Source organism: Heterocephalus glaber, unplaced genomic scaffold (genome assembly GCF_053883595.1).
Source record: "Heterocephalus glaber isolate CG9 unplaced genomic scaffold, H.glaber_assembly_v1.0 deba00001572, whole genome shotgun sequence".
NCBI classification, from domain to species: domain Eukaryota; kingdom Metazoa; phylum Chordata; class Mammalia; order Rodentia; family Bathyergidae; genus Heterocephalus; species Heterocephalus glaber.
In genome coordinates, this window is record NW_028258357.1 from 18,967,964 (window position 1) to 18,983,992 (window position 16,029).

Consider the following 16,029-nt stretch of genomic DNA (forward strand, 5'->3'; position numbering starts at 1 on the left):
TAAATTCAAGACCAACCTGGACTACATAATGAGACCCTGTCTCAAAAACAAAAGAGGGCCGGGGATGTAGCTCAGTGGCTCTGCGCCTGCCTGGCAAGTGTGAGGTTCTGAGTGTGATCCCAGGTAGAAAGAAGGAAAGGAACGACAAGAAAGAAAGAAAGAAAGAAAGAAAGAAAGAAAGAAAGAAAGAAAGAAAGAAAGAAAGAAAGAAAGAAAGAAAGAAAGAAAGAAAGAAAGAAGGAGGGAGGGAGGGAGGGAGGGAGGAAGGAAGGAAGGGAGGGAAGGAGAAAGAAGAAAGAAAGAGAAGAAGAGAGAGAGAAAGAGAGAAAGAAAGAGAGAGACAGAAGAGAAAGAGAGAGAAAGAGACATAGAAAGAGAGAGAGAAAGAAAGAAAGAGAGAGAGAAAGAAACAAAGAAAGAGAGAGAAGGGAGGGAGGAAGGAAGGAAGGAAGAAGAGAGAGAGAAAGGACAGCTTCTGTACCAAAGGGAGCTAGGAACACTGGCTACCAGCACTGACAGGATTGAACCTAGGTGGTATCTCCAACTTGGTAATAAATTCAAAATGGATCAAAGATCTACATATTAAAACACAAACATGTAATCTCTGGAAGATAAATATGTAAAGCTTTTGAAGCCCTGGGCACAGATAAAGACTTTCTGAAGAGAACACCAACTGCATAAGAAATAACACCTTGGGAGTGGATTTAGGTCAGTGGTACCAGCACCTGCCTCGCAAGTGCAAGGCCCTGAGTTTGATCCCCAGTACCAAAAAAGAGAGAGAGAGAGAGAGAAGAAATAACACCTTACTGGCCGTGGCGGTGTGGTGCACACCGGTAATCACAGCACTTAAATTCCGGGCCAGCCTGGGCTATCAAGTGAGACCCTGCCCCAAACAAAAAAAAAAACCCAAAACCTCAGCCTCCCAGGTGCTAGGATGACAGAGCTTGTACCACCCACTACTTCCCCAAACTTCACACTGGGTGGTGGAAACACTCAGACTTCTTCTCTGTACTTGTTGGAAATGTACCGTGCCTGACGTCACAGCAGGCCCCCAACTGGACAAGACCGCAGGGACCTTCTCGGTCCTGCTTGGCTTCCTACTGGCCCCCACTGCCCACGGTTTTGGAAATGGGGTGAAAATCCAACTTGCAAACTTCTTCTTTTGTAGGCCAGGATGGGAGATGCAGAATAAATGATTGGCTATTCGGAAGATGCTTAGAACACTATGAGACACGCAGGACATTTTCAATTGGTGCTAGCTTTTTGTTTATTTGTTTTTGGGTTTTTGAGACAGGCTCTCACTGTGTAGCCCAGGCTGGCTTCAAATTCAAGGTGATCCTCCTGCCTCAGCCTCCTGAGTACTAAGATCACAGGCGTGCACCACCATGCCTGGCTGACGGGTTATTTTTTTCTAAGATATAAAATAGTAGCTAGGCAGAGTTGAGGTTGACCCCCACATAAGCAGAGTTGGATGGGAACAGGTAAAGGCAGCCTTCCAAGGATCCTGGGCTCCTAGAACTTCATCCACAGCAGGAGGAAGTTTCCCAAGAAGGGGCTGGAGTAGGCGACTGGCAGTCCCTGGGTACAGCTCACGCCACTGCGAGGCCTCTTCTCTGCTTCTCAAAGCTGACTGTTCTCAAGTTCCGGAATCCAAGATCTCCCAGCATCATCACCAAGTTGGCTATTTAGCGGTTCTTTTGAGACAGGGTCCAGGTGGGCCTTGCACTGGCGATCCTCCTGCCTCAGCCTCCCCAGCACTGGGATTACAGATGTGCACCTCCAGGCCCGGCTACCTCCGGTTACTGTGATGTTTCCCAAGAAGGACCCAGCAATGTGAAGAAGGACAGAGCTCCCAAAGGACACTGTGTGATGAGGAGTTCCCAGACACTGACCCTGAGAAGCTGCATGCCTCAGTTTCTCTCACTGTGCAGGGTGGGGTGGAAGGACGGTGCTGACCCAGGGGAAAGTTGTTGAGCAGATTAAAGGCAAACAGGGGTCACCCGGTGCATCGTGCATCGCAGTTAACAACCAAGCAAGCTCTTCCGGGTTTACCTGGCGCTGTTCTTTCTTTTCTTTTCTTTTCTTTTTGAGACAGGGTTTAGCTATGTGGCTCAGTCAGGACCCATCGGTGAGTGACAGGCGACAAGTGACAAGCCAGGGGCAGCCATGAGTCCGAGTTCCTCTGGCGTGGTTAGGGTTAGTGTTACGCAGATGAGCAGCTTCCAAGGGCGGGGGCTGATGGCTCTCACTAGTGGGGTCAAAGAGGTCACTTCCGGGGAGAGCAATGACTGTGTTCAAGTTGGGGATAAACTGGCTGAATTCAAAGCCAGACTGGGGTTATGGGTGCAATGAACGAGCTCTGGGATTTCTGACATTTGAAACAACAGCTGAGATTTGGAAGGGACGGGGATGCCGGTGCTGGGCTCAGCTTCGGAAGCTTCAGCTTTGCTTCCGACCACCAGAGGCCCTGACTGGGAAGGAGACTCCCAGAGGCAGGGGCTCCCATGCAGAGCGGCCTCTTTCCCATGCCTTTTGGAGCGATGAGATTCCATGACTCCTAGTCTCTGTACATTGAAATCAAAGCAATTAGGTTTTATTTTTTACAATTTAAGGAAGGTGAAGTTACAGAACTAGAAACTCTAAACTGGCTTCTTCAAACCAGTTTGTGGGAATTTTATAGCTACAATTCTATTTGTGCTTATAACTTCACTAATCTGTAAATTATAATAAATATATGTGCAATTATTACATGTAAGAAAAAGGGACCTCTTTGTCCCTTAGACACAGATGGATCACTGATGATGGTGGCCTCAAATGTAAGTCTGAGACAACTTCAAATCTCCAGGCGTTCCAGGTTCAAGCCTAGGCAGAGTCTCCAGGACTTGCCACCGGGCACTTCGAAGGCTGCTTCCATTCCAATGTCCTGGGTAGCGGGGTTTCTGCAGTGACAGCAGCAAAACCTGATCACGGGTTAGGCTGGGCCTAAGCAGCAGGCTTCCAAGTCACTGCCTCCCTTCACCCCAGCTGGGGCTGGTGGCCAGAGGAAAACAGGCTCAGGACTCCCGCTGGTTCCACATAATGGTGAGGTGTGCAACAACCAGCATAATGACATAATAATAATAGATCCCAGCATGGGGGCACCCGCATGTAACCCCACGTGGGAGGCTGAGGCAGGAGGATCGCCAGAAGTTCAAAGCCAGCCCGGGCTACAGAGCAAGACGCTGTCTCAAAAACAAACCAACAAAATCAAAACAAAAGCATAATAGTAATAGAAATAAAGTGCACAACAAAAGAAATGTGCTCAAATTACCCCGAGATGCCCCCTTGCACCCACATTTATGGAAACGCTGCCTTTTGTGCACATCCATCCTGGTCTCGTGTACAAGCTCCTCTTGTGCATGCGCCTGAGAATGGATGCATGTGCTCAACTTTACTAACAGCAGTTCTCCGAAATAATTCTCCTAAATAATGGCCCCAGTTTAGAGTCTTCCGGGCATGCGATGAATTCCCGCAGAGCCACCTCATCTCCATTTCACTGTCGTCACCACACTTCTTACTTTTTGACCATCTCAGCCGTGGCATTAAAGCCAGAACAAACACTCCTGTCAGAGTTGACAGGTGCATGCCTTGTAATCCCGCCACAGTACATCCCTATTTACAAACATTCGTAGATGCAAACCAGTCGTGGAAGTAGCTCACGTGCTGTCACAGCTGTGCAGTAATGCGGTGCTCAATTCAGAGCCACGGATGTGCAGAAGGGAGGGAAAAAGCAGTGATGACATGGAGGAGACGGCTAGGAAGTGCAAAGCTATTTACAGCTGGATGTGGTGGCCCACGCCTGTAATCCCAGCCCTGGGAGGCTGAGGCAGGAGGATTGCCCAAAGTTCAAGGTCAGCCTGGGCCACATAGTGAGTTCAAGGCAGCCTGAGCTCCATAGTGAGACCCTGTCACAAAATGCAAAACAACCCCCCCAAGAAGCAATATACATTTGTGTCAAAGGCATGTAAGACTGACTTTTGTCAGACTTACGAACAAACTGACTTACAAACATTCTTCTGGAACAAAACTTGTTCATAAATTGGGGATTTACTATACTCAGGAGGCTGGAGGAGGATCACAAATTCAGGCCAGGCTGGGAAACTTAGCAAGAACTTCTCTCAAAAATTGTAAAAAGCTCTGTGGATGCAGCTCAGTGCTACAGTGCTTGCCTAGCACGCACGAGGTCCTGGGTTCATTCAGTCATCAACACTGGAAAACAACTGATTTTCCACAGGGCAGGTCCCAGCTGCACCCACTTCACATGGGGGAGGCAGCACAACCCCCGCCCCCCCCAGCACGGAAACAGCCAGCCTCTCCAGAGGCGTCCAGGGGCTGGCCTTCCCAACCTTTGCTGTTTGGTTTGTGTGTGTGAGAGGGACTGAGACGGGTCTCCCTATGTAGTTCAGGCTGACCTTGAACTTGTGGCAATCCTCGCTGGGATTATAGGCGTGGACCACCACGCCCAGCTGGAAATTTTGTAATTTGATATACAACACAATGGCAACCAATTAATAGCTCCAAGTGAGCTCAGCTAATCTGTGAGCATTAGATTCTCTCATGATACTTTCATCACATGATACATGACAAAATTTTCTTTTTCTTTCCTTTTTTTTTTTTTTTTTGAGACAGAGTCTCCTTGAGTAGGTCAGGGTGGCCTTGAATTTGGGGCAATCCTCCTGTCTCAGCCTCCCAAGTGCTGAAATGACAGGTGTGTATCACCATCCCCAGTGGGTACTGTTGCCCTTTAAAAATGAATCTAGTTGGAAGTAAAGTAAGAAAAAAATCTTGCTGGGCATGGTGACGTAGGCCTGTAATCCCAGCACTTGGGAGGCTGAGGCAGGAGGATTGCCACAAGTTCAAGGTCAGCCTGAACTACACAGCAAGGCCCTGTCTCAAAAATAAACAACCAGAAAAGATTTTTTTTTTACCTATTTCTTTTTCTTCATTTTGGGGGGACTTGGGTACTTATTTCTTATATACTTCTTTTTTATTTTTTCATTTTTCTTTTTCCTTTATTTGGCTCTGTTTTTTCTTTTTCCTTCTTTTCCTTATGTGTTCTTTTCTGTTACTACTATATAATTATATTAACTCTTTTACTCCACAATAGGATCTTTTATCTCACTTTCCTCCACATCTTCCTTTTCTTTGTTTCTCAAATTTTACTTCTTTCCTTTTTCCTTCCACCTCTTCCATCTTTACTCGGATTATCCTAAGCTGTGTTAATTCATCTTTCCATATTTCATTAACTCTGCTATTGCTGATGGGTTCTTTTCCGTGGTTGACGGTGGGGTAGCTGTTGTATTTAGTCGATGCTTGCTGTACGGTCTCCGGCCTGTCGTCCTTGTGTCTCTTTCATAATTTTGCGTCTCCAGTGGAGGCAGGCGGTCCAGCTGTGGCTCTCATGTGTTCCTCTGCGTGTGACTGTCCACTCTACCTCTCCCTGCATTATGCTCGCTGGCTTCTCTGTGACTGCCATTGGCGGCATAGCTGCTGCCATTCATTGGTTTCCCACTGCCTGCCAGTGTCCGGCTTGTCTTTATGTTATCAGAAAAACAATGAGAACAACAGAAACACGAGAAAGCAAGGCAGCAAAATACCTCTAAAAACTCCCAACTTCCTGAACTCAGTCTGTGAAGCATCCACGGGGAAGAAATCAAAAGCCAAACAGCTGAATTTTAGGGAATGATAAAAGAAGAGACAAAAACGACAACAAAAATAACAGATCAGTAAGGTGTTTGGTGAGCTCAAAATGATACAACTCAACAGATACTGGACTTACACAAAATGACCAGGAGCCCACGGAGGACACTAACAATAAACAGCTAGCTGAGCTAGACAAAACAGTACAAACATGAGAGTCCCATTTAGCACAGCATTAGAGGCATGAGAAGGTGCCAAACAAAACCCCAAGAGATAAAAGCTTCTATTGAAGATATAGGGTAGGGTCTGGTGGTACACACCTGTGATCCTAGCACTTCGGAGGGTGAGACAGGAGGATTTTCATGAGTTCAAGGCCAGCCTGGGCTACACAGTGAGACCCAGCCAAGAAAAAGAAAGTCTGGGCAGCAGAAGTGATCAGCATGAGGACAGTGTCAGATCAGACCTGGGAGATAAGGCTGATGCAGGTGGCCCTGTGCTGAGAGATATCTTGTTTTGTTTTGTGGGGGGTTATTTTATTATTTATTTATTTATTTATTTTTGGTACCAGGAACTGAACTCAGGACCTCACCCTTGCCAGCCAGGTACTGTGCCACTGAGCTACATCCCCGGCCCCTGTTTTTTATTTTATTTTTATTTTTATTTTTTTTGTTTTTTATCTTTTGAGACAGGTTCTCACTATGTAGTTCAGGCTGCCCTTTAACTCACTGTAGCCCAGAATGGGTTCGAACTCAGGCGATCCTCCTGCCTCAACCTCCAGGTGCTGGCCTCACAGACAGCGAGATACCTTAAAAACCACTACAGGTCGTGGAAAATGAATCTAACAGCTGCCGGGGGGTACAAAGAAGACCCACCTAAGGTTGATTGGAATTAATAAAAGATCACATGGTAGCATAAATGGCATACAAAGCCAATTTGCAGAAATAAGAGCTGATGTGGTGGCACATACTTATAATCCCAGCACTTCAGGAGGCTGAGGCAGGAGGATCACCTTGAGCTCAAAGGCACCCTGATCTGCATAGTGAGACCTTGCCACAAAGGGCAACAAAACAAAACAAAAAAGTCTTGGACAAAATCCACCATCAATTCATTATAAAAACCCTGAGGGGAGTAGGTATGGAAGCACCGAACCTCAGCGGGCGTGGTGGCACACGCCTATGGTCCCAGCACTCAGTCATTATTATGTCTAAAATGTACCAAGAAATTTAAATTTTAAAAATCCCTGCACTCGGGAGCCTGAAGCAGGAGGATCACTGTGAGTTCAAGCCCAGCCTGACCTACTTAGGGAGAACCTGTCTCAAAAAACAAAAACAAAAGAGGGACCTTAGCTCAATTTGATAAAAGCTGTTTATGACAAAGCTACTGCCAACACCTATTAAATGGGGAAAAACTGAAAGCTCTCCCTCAAAAATCTAGAACAAGACAAGGATGTCTGCTCTCAGCACTCCTGCCTTAGAGAGCCCTTGAGACACTAGTCAGAGCAACCGGGTAGGAGAAAGAAATTGGATGCAGATGATGCGGTCCTCTCCGTGAAGCTGCCACTGGAAGACTCCTAGAACTAATCACCAAATTCCACATGCCATCAGGCTAGAAAAATCAACCCAGAAATATCCACAGCTTTCCTGAACACCAATAATCAACCCACCACTGGGCGTGGCGGTGCACACCTGCAATCCCAACACTTGGGAGGCTGAGGCAGGAGGATCACAGTGGATTCAAGGCCAGCCTAGGATACATAGTGAGTTCAATGCCAGCCTCACAGTGAGATTTGTCTTTAGAAAAACCAAAATAATTAATAATAATAATAATAATAAAGTCAAACCACGAAAAAGAAATTGGGAAAAACAAGACCATTCCCCAAAGTGTTAAGAAAAATTAAGTACTTAGGGATTACTCCATCGAAGGAAGTAAAAGACCTCTACCATGCAAACTACCCTGCAGTAAAACCTTAAATTGCAAGTAACTTCCTCTATGAGTGTTCTGCAAGATGAGCAAACATTTCTAATACTTCTTTTATTTAGTAATATTTTGAGACAACTCACTATGTAGTTCAGGCTGTCCTTGAACTCAAGATGACCCTCCTGCCTCAGCCTCCCGCGTGCTGGGATTACAGGTGTGCAGCATGATGTCTGGGTCTAGTAAATGTTAACTTGATAAACAGGCGACATCTTGCAATACAGGTAGTAGGGGACGCCAAATGTCACAGGCACAGAATCACAACTGAGCTGATGGCTCGCTCCCCTCCCCACCCCCACCCCGGGATTGTCGGCGATCATCTCCCAATAGCTATGGAGATCTCGTCCGCAGAGCAGGAGACGAAGGCAGAAGAATCTCTCACTTCAAATGAGATTAGGGAGCTGTGCGAGATGTGGGAAACAGTGCAAAACCATGTAGAAATGCACCACCCGAATAAGGCTGCAGCAGTGCGAGCGATGGATCTGTTTAACCACACTGCGTGGTCACAGTTCTGCAAAATCCTCAAAAGGAGGCAAAAGCAAGGGTCGTTGGCTCAGTTAAATTTGCCTCCGAAGAAAAAGATTCCCTTGAGCCATCAGACAGCAGTGATTCCGTTAGTGAAGGTGAAAGTCGTCCGCACAGCAAACCTCCCCACCAGCCACGAAGGTTCTCAAAGGTGAGTGCGAGTTGATTTGTCTATTTTTCTTTATATTTTTAACTATCTTGTGTTCTATTACTGTTTCGTAATTTTTTTAGGACTATTTTGGGGTTGTGGAACGAACCTTCTGAGTTTCTATTGTTTCCTATGGGGAAATTCGATTTGCTACGCAAGTGCTTTGGATGACAAGCGTTTCCGGAACGGATTGTGCTTGCAAACCAAGGTTTTCCTGTGCTCTGAGGAAGGAGCCCAAAGCTGTCACTGTGCCTGGGCAGGCAGAACCAGGGGTCACAGTGTCCGCGCTTCTGGAACTGATGTGTGGATTTAACGCAGTCCCAATCCAAATACCAACAGCTTTCCTCACAAAACCGGAGAAAACATCCATAAACCTCATGTGGAACCGGAAGAGCCTCAGAATGACAAAAGCGATTCTGGGACCAGGAGCAGAGCGGGAGGCATCACAATCCTGGATTTCAAGCTCTATTAAACGCGTACGGTGGTAAAAACCACGTGGGTCCGGTGCGAGCGCAAACACGTAGGTCAACGGAGCAGAAGAGAGCAGAGGACGGAAGTGTTGGAGTGGCGTGTGATGCCCGGTGCCCACCTGTAATCCCAGCTTTTGGGAGGCAGAGGCAGGAGGATCACCATGAGTTCAAGACCTGCCTGGACTACTTAGTGAGACTTTGTCTCAAAAACCAAACAAACAAACAGAAATCAAATGATAACAAATCCTGGTGAAGGTGTGGGAGAAAATGCCTTGCACACTGTTGGTGGGAGTGCAGACTGGTGCAACCACTGTGGAAATCACTATGGAGATTCCTCAAAAAACCAAAGCTAGAAATTCCATTTGACCCAGATATTCCCCCTCTAGGCGTCTCCCTGAAAAGGGTTAAAGTCATCGTGTTCCAGTGATCCATGCACACCCAATGTTTTTAGCAACACAACTCACAATAGCTGAATCTTGGAAGCAGCCTATGTGTCTACCAACAGATGAATGGATATAGAAAGTGTGGTATTTTCACACATTGGAGTACTACTGTGCCATAAAGAAGGATAAATGTGAGTCATTTGTAGAAAAATGGATGCACTTTTGAGGTGGGGGTGTGGGGATTCGAACTCAGGACCTCACACTCACCAGGCAGGTGCTGTGCTGCTGAGCTACATCCCCAGGCCTGGTTCCTCTTATATGAGAAACCCAACACACAAATAAATTAAATAGCAAAATAAAAGACAGGTCAGAGGACCAGGGTGATGGATCTTGTGCAAATGGAAAGGGACCAAGACATGGGAAGAGGGGGAAATGGGGGGAGCGGAAGAAAGAAGAATGAAGATGTATCGTGCACACTACCAGCTCCTCAGTGAGCGTAATCTAGGTTCTGCAAACATGTAGTGATAAAAATGTTTGAGACAGGGTCTCACTATGCAGCCCAGGCTGGCCTTGAACTCATATCAATCCTCCTGCCTCAGCCTCCCAAGAGCTGAGATTACACCCATGTGCCACCACACCTGGCTATTTTAGTTTTTTGAGCAGGGTCTCACTACATAACCAAGGCTGACCTCAAACTCATGGCGATTCTCCTCAGCCTCCGGCATACTGGAATTACAGGCATGTGCCACCACTCCTGGCAAGATTGCCCTTTTAGGAGTTGATAGAACATGCAGACACACACACACACAAAATAAAAATCCCATAAGAATGTGGGACATGAGATGGGTGTGGTGGTGCACGCCTGTGATCCCAGCACCACACTGGCTGAGGCAGGAGGATCACAGTGAGTTCAAGACCAGCCTGGGCTGCACAGTGAGACCCTGTCTCAAAAAACCAAAAAGAAAAAAAAGCAACAGCCAATTAGATCTGGCTGACATTCACTGGACACAACATACAACAGGTACAGGTGATGCTTCTAGTGCCAAGGAGTCATTCAAGACCCATTGGGTGCTGCCACACAGTGACCCGTGACACTGTAATTACTAACGCAGAGCTGAAGGCCTCCAGGCCCCTCACACCTGAGCTACCTCGGGGCACCGCCAGGAGCTTTTCACCTTCTCCCTGGCCTGCTTATGCCCTTGTTTGCTCATTAGATGCCCAGCTGTCTTGCCAGGATTAAGAACCACTTCTTCCTGGAGGCTGGCGAGAACCCCTGATCCCAGCGACTTGGAAGGCTGAGGCGGGAGGTTAACAAGTCTGAGGCCAGTCTGGACAACTCAACGAGACCCTGTCTCAAAATAAAAAGGGCTGGGGCTACAGCTGAGGGCCTGAGCTCAAGCCCAAGTATCACAGCGAAGAAAGAGATCGAAGAAATAAAAGTTTAGAGAGGGCTTGGCCTGGCCTCTCTCCCTTCCTTGCAAGTCCTCATTCTGAGGGGCACGGCCCCCACCTGCAGCCTGAGACCCTATGACGCGGGCACCAGCGCATCTGTTGATTAAGATTTTCTAAAATAATCTCGGTGCTCTGAGGACAAGGAACTTCTGCAAAAGTCTGTGGAGCGGGACCTCTGAGACCCAGGCTTCTCTCAGCCTCCTCTGGATCAGAGGCCGAGCTCGGGGTCTCTGCCTGCTCCTCCCACTCCTCCCCTGAGGGAGGTCCTCAGACCCAGGGCAGTCTGCTCAGCCAGGAATCCCACAGCAGCTGCAGAAGTGGTGTGCAGGGGCTGTCTCCTAGGCCAGGGACCCCTGGCTTTCATCAGATTCCCAGGCTTGTTAAATTGCCGGGGCTGGGCTTGAACCTGTGACCCTCCTGCCTCGGCCTCCCAGAGTGGTGGGATCATAGGCATGCACCACCATCCAGGCTTGGAATAGTTCTGACCTCTGAAATGCTACAAGGACAATTGCATCATCTTTCAAACTGTCCCAAACCTGTCCACATCTGAGTCTTAAGAACACCACAAGCCCAGTCTCCTCTGCAAATGTGGACCCTCGGCTCCCTGGAGCTCTAGACAGCAGCCCTGGCCTCCTCTCCACACCTTCTTGGGGATTTTTTGGGGTTTTTTGGTACTGGGGATCGAACTCAGGACCTTGCACTTGTGAAGCAGGTGGCGGAACCACTGAGCTAAATCCCGGCCCAGGGATTTTTGTTTATTGTTTGAGATAGGGTCTCACTATGTACTCCAGGCTGGCCTGAAATTCACTATGCTGATCTTGAATTTGCAGAGATCCTCCTGCCTCAGCCTCCCTAGTGCTGGAATTACAGGCATGCGCCACTACACCCAGCTTCTCAGGGCCCATTTATTAGCATCTTGCAGGAGAAAAGAAATCTTGCAGAATAAAGTTCTGGACCTCTCACTTGGGGAAATGCTAGTTTAGTAAATCCACTTTGAAGCCAGGCAAAGCGGCACATGCATGCCTGTAGTTCCAGCTATTTGGGAGGCTGAGGCAGGAGGATTACTGGATTACAGGCGCATCCCTGTAATCTGATCTAAGGAAGCAGGAGAATCAGCATGAGTTTGAGGCCAGCCTGGGATACATAGCAAGCCCATCTCAAAAAACAAAACCAGGGCCAGGGATTTAGCTCAGTGGTTCCATTGCCTGCCTCGAAAGTGCAAGGACCTGAGTTTGATCCCCAGTACCAAAAAAAAAAAAAAAATCACTCCCGATGATTAGCAAGCCTGTGGCAGCTGCAGGCAGGGCGTGCAATGGGGGCTGCCAGAGCTGAGTGCCTTCTCTAGCACCCCCAGAATGCAGGGGCAGCTGGCTCGGCACAGGAAGCCCGGGGCCAGGACCGGCCTGGCAGTTAGGGGTCTTGCTGTTGCTGTTGTTTTGTTTTGTTTTGTTTTGTGACACAGGGTCTCGCTATGTCGTTCAGGCTGGCCTGGAACTCACGGTGATCCTCCTGCCTCAGCCTCCTGAGTGTTGGGCTCACAGGCAGTGCCACCACTACTGGCTGTGCTAAGTTTTTAAAAAAGCATTCTTCTTACTAGAACTTGTTCAGGGCTGCAGCCCGTCTCAGGACAGCAGCCAGTATCAGGCTCAGAAAGACTTCTATGGATTAAAGAAAAAATGAACCAAATGAAATATGGTGTCTCAAGGAAGGTGTAGGCCCTGGGTTTATGTAGATGAGAAGCAAATGAACATCTGCAATTAGGGTTTCTGCTCTTGGGTCTGCATCTGCATCTCCAAAGGGGGCTGGGCCATGCTATTTGCATAACAAATTGGCTCCGAGAGAGAGGCTGGCTGGGCCAGGCTGACTGTCAGAGACCAGGGTGGCTCAGAGGCAATGGGCCGAGGCAGCACCTGCCACCGCCCTCCGCCCTCCACTGGGCTTTCCCAAATCCCTGGCCTCGCCCCGGCCACATGCCCCCTATTTAAGGGCAGCGGAGTGCAGGAGAGGCTCCTGAGGAGGAGACTCGACTGGTGGGGAGTGGGACATCGGGCTCCGATGGACAGGTATGGACAGGTACGGACAGGTACGCAGGGTGGCAGGAGGGGTCCCCACACTTTCTACCACAGCCACAGCCGCCAAGTCCTTCCTGATAATCTTGGGCTGAGCTGAGCAAGAGATCGAGCCTGCAGCTTCCCGTGGGACAGCACCCCGGGGCGGGTTCTGGCTGCTAGGGCTCCTAGCTGAGCTGCTCTAGAGGGGAGACGGGGCCTGGACTCCCTCTCCAGCTGGTTTTGTTTTTTTTTTTGAGACAGGGTCTCACTATAGCCCTGCCTGGCCTCAAACTCTGGGAGATCCTCCTGCCTCAGCCTCCCAAGTGATGGGAATATAGGCGTGCACCACCTTCCCTGGCAAGCAGTAAGGCCAAAGCCAAGGCCCATCGTGAAAATTCTTTAAGATACGCAAGGAAGGCGGTCATTGGTTGGCGGTGTGAGACTGTGACTTAAGAGGGTTAACTGGGTACTGTGGCAGCTGCTGCTAAGGAGGCTGAGGCAGGAGGATCACTGTGAGTTCGAGGCCAGCCTGGGCAACTCAAGAAGGGCCTGCCTCAGAAGGAAGAAAGGGCTGAAGATGTGCGTCCATCATGGTCACCCGCTGGCCTGGCGTGTGTGAGGCCCTGGCCTCCACCCCTGGATCAGAGGAAAAAGGGGACAAAGGCTGGCTTGGGAGGACAGAAGGCTGCAGGGCCGGGGCTGGGAGAGGCGGCCCGCAAATTAGAGAAAGTGACAGGGTGGACCAGAGGCGGACAGGTCAGGGGAGCCTGGTCTTCGAGGGGCCTGGTTCCAGAGTGGTCCTGAGGATGCCTCTTCAGAATAGCAGCCCCAGCGTCCCTGGCCGGCTGCATCAGGCAGGAGGAATTAGGAAAGCGCTGTTGCTTTTAAAAAAATTCCCCTTCTGCAGCACTTCCTCAAAAGCAGCGATATAGCGCTGCCCACTGCCCGGTCTGACAGCCAGAGCTGCAGCCTGGGACTCAGGTTTGAAGACAGCTTGGAGAGGCCTCCGGCTTCCTGGTAAGAGTGTGGCTTGGGTTTGCCAGCATGACTGGCAGCGACTGCTCCTTCGCCTGCCTGACTCAGCCCCCAGGGGAACGAAGCCCCAGGGGTCAGCAGGGTTCGAAGGGCTTTTTCTTTCTTAGTTGCGACTTGTGTGAGCAGTGAGTCTGTTTCGTGGCGGTTCCCTCCAGGAGCGGCTCTTTGGGTGTTATTTAAGTCCAGCACCCTGGGCGTGGGCTCTCGTGTCCGGGGAGATGTCACTGGGAGTCGTGGCTTCTAAGGAACAAAACTGAGGCCGATGCTGGCGGGGACCGGAGCCCATGAGGGTGCCCAGCTTCCTCCTTGGATTCTTTCGCTGGACGGGAGGCTGCTGCGTAGACAGTGTGTTGTGTGGCTCTGCATTCAATACAACAGGGTGTGCGTCCGGCCTCTGCAGCTCTTGCGTAAAGCCCCTCTGGATTTGTTAAATGGAATAAGTAGCTCTGGGCCCACCATGCCCTGTGCTCTTCCTTATCCTGTGATTGGTTGTGTCATTGTAGAAACAGAATTAAAAAGAATTTTAGGTACTGGTCTAGGTGATGATAGTTTTTTTTTCCACTACCAGGAATCAAACTCAGGATGGTGCTAGGTAATAATTGTTTATCGGAAGCAAAATCTAAAAGGGTAAGAAAGTGGATAATGAGGACTGGGGATAGCACAGCATTCTGAGTTTGATTCCTGGTATGGGAGAAAAAAAAGGCAGATAATGTAAATTTATAGACTAGACTTCTTTGTTTGTTTTTGCAGTACTGAAGGTTGAGCCCAGGACCTTTGCACTGAGCTGCATCCCTAACCTTGTTATTTTTTATCTTGAGACATGATCCATTGCCCAAGCTGAGTTTGAATTTGTGATGCCCCTGCCTCAGCCTCCCAGAATGTTCTAGGATAACAGGCATGCCAACCACATCTAGCCTAGATAGTTGGTTTTTTTTTTTGAGACAGTGTCTATCATGCAGCCAGGCTGCCCCAAACTCACAGCAATCCTCCTGCCTCAGCCTCCTTAGTGCTGAGATTACAGGCATGGATCACCACCCCTGGCCTAGATGGAGTTCTTAACCTAAGAACTAAGATTTCATCTAAGACTCAAAGGAGTCCCTGAACTGGCTTCATAAGCTGAATTTTATTTTTATTATAAATCTGGGTTTCATGGCAGGGAAGCATGTGCTTTGGCTGGATTGTCAGAAGGCAGAAAGGCTTTGGACGTTGATTTTCAGAATTTTTAAATACTCAATAGTTAAATGGACTCTGAAACACCTGCAGTACTTTATAGACCCGTGTTGTTTCTGTATTGTCTTCCGGTTGAGCAGGGCAACCAGTTAACTGCTTTTAGCTATTTTAATGTGCAGTTCAGCTCTGTGGCACATCGCTTATAGCGCTGGAGGCCCTGGGTTCGAGATCACCATGCACAACAATGAGAACATCCACACATGTTTGGTCCAGGACGGACACTGTCTAGGAAGCTTTCAGAACAGAAGAGCAGAGAGAATCGTTTGTAGGAAAAGCTGCAGGATGAAGATTCGCACCTCAGAGAGAATCTGAACGTGCTCATGGTTTCTATAACATTATATACGCATACCGGCATTTTTAAACACCACGTTTTGCTGGGCGTGGTGGCACACACCTGCAATCCCAGCTCTCAGGAGGCTGAGGCAGGAGGATTGCTGAGAGTTCGAGGCCAGCCTGGGCTACATAGAGAGACCCTCTCCAAATAAATAAATAAACACCGTCTTTTCATTCAGAATCAAACCAGAACTGTATTTAACTTTGTCCTTTAAATGTTTAACTTTTTCAGGGTCTTCCACATATTCATGAAATATGGTAAGTTGATATTTTAAAATATTTGCTCTTTTATTTCACAAACGAAATATTGGGATCAAATGAATAAATGTATGCAATGGATCACAGAGTACAGTAGTTCAGTTTTAAATCACTGGACATATTTTTGAAATTAGGATCATTCATTTGTTTAAGTGATTGATGAATTCTGTTCCATTAAAGATATTGGAACTTTCATTAAAGATTGATCTTTTTTTCTTGTTCTTTCTTTTAATTTTATTTTGTTAAAACCACTGAATTGTACATTTTAAGTGGGTAAACTACATGGTATATGAAATTTGTCTCAACAAAGCTACTTTTAAAAAATAATTTTATTTTGTTGACCTGTTTTTCTTTCTTTCTTTTTTTTTTAGGCTATAACTTAAGTTTACTATGCATAAAATTTGTAGCACATCATACATTTTTTTTACAACATAGATTCAATGTTAGAAAAATTCAGACATGATAAAGCTTAGATGTGACAAGAGCAATGC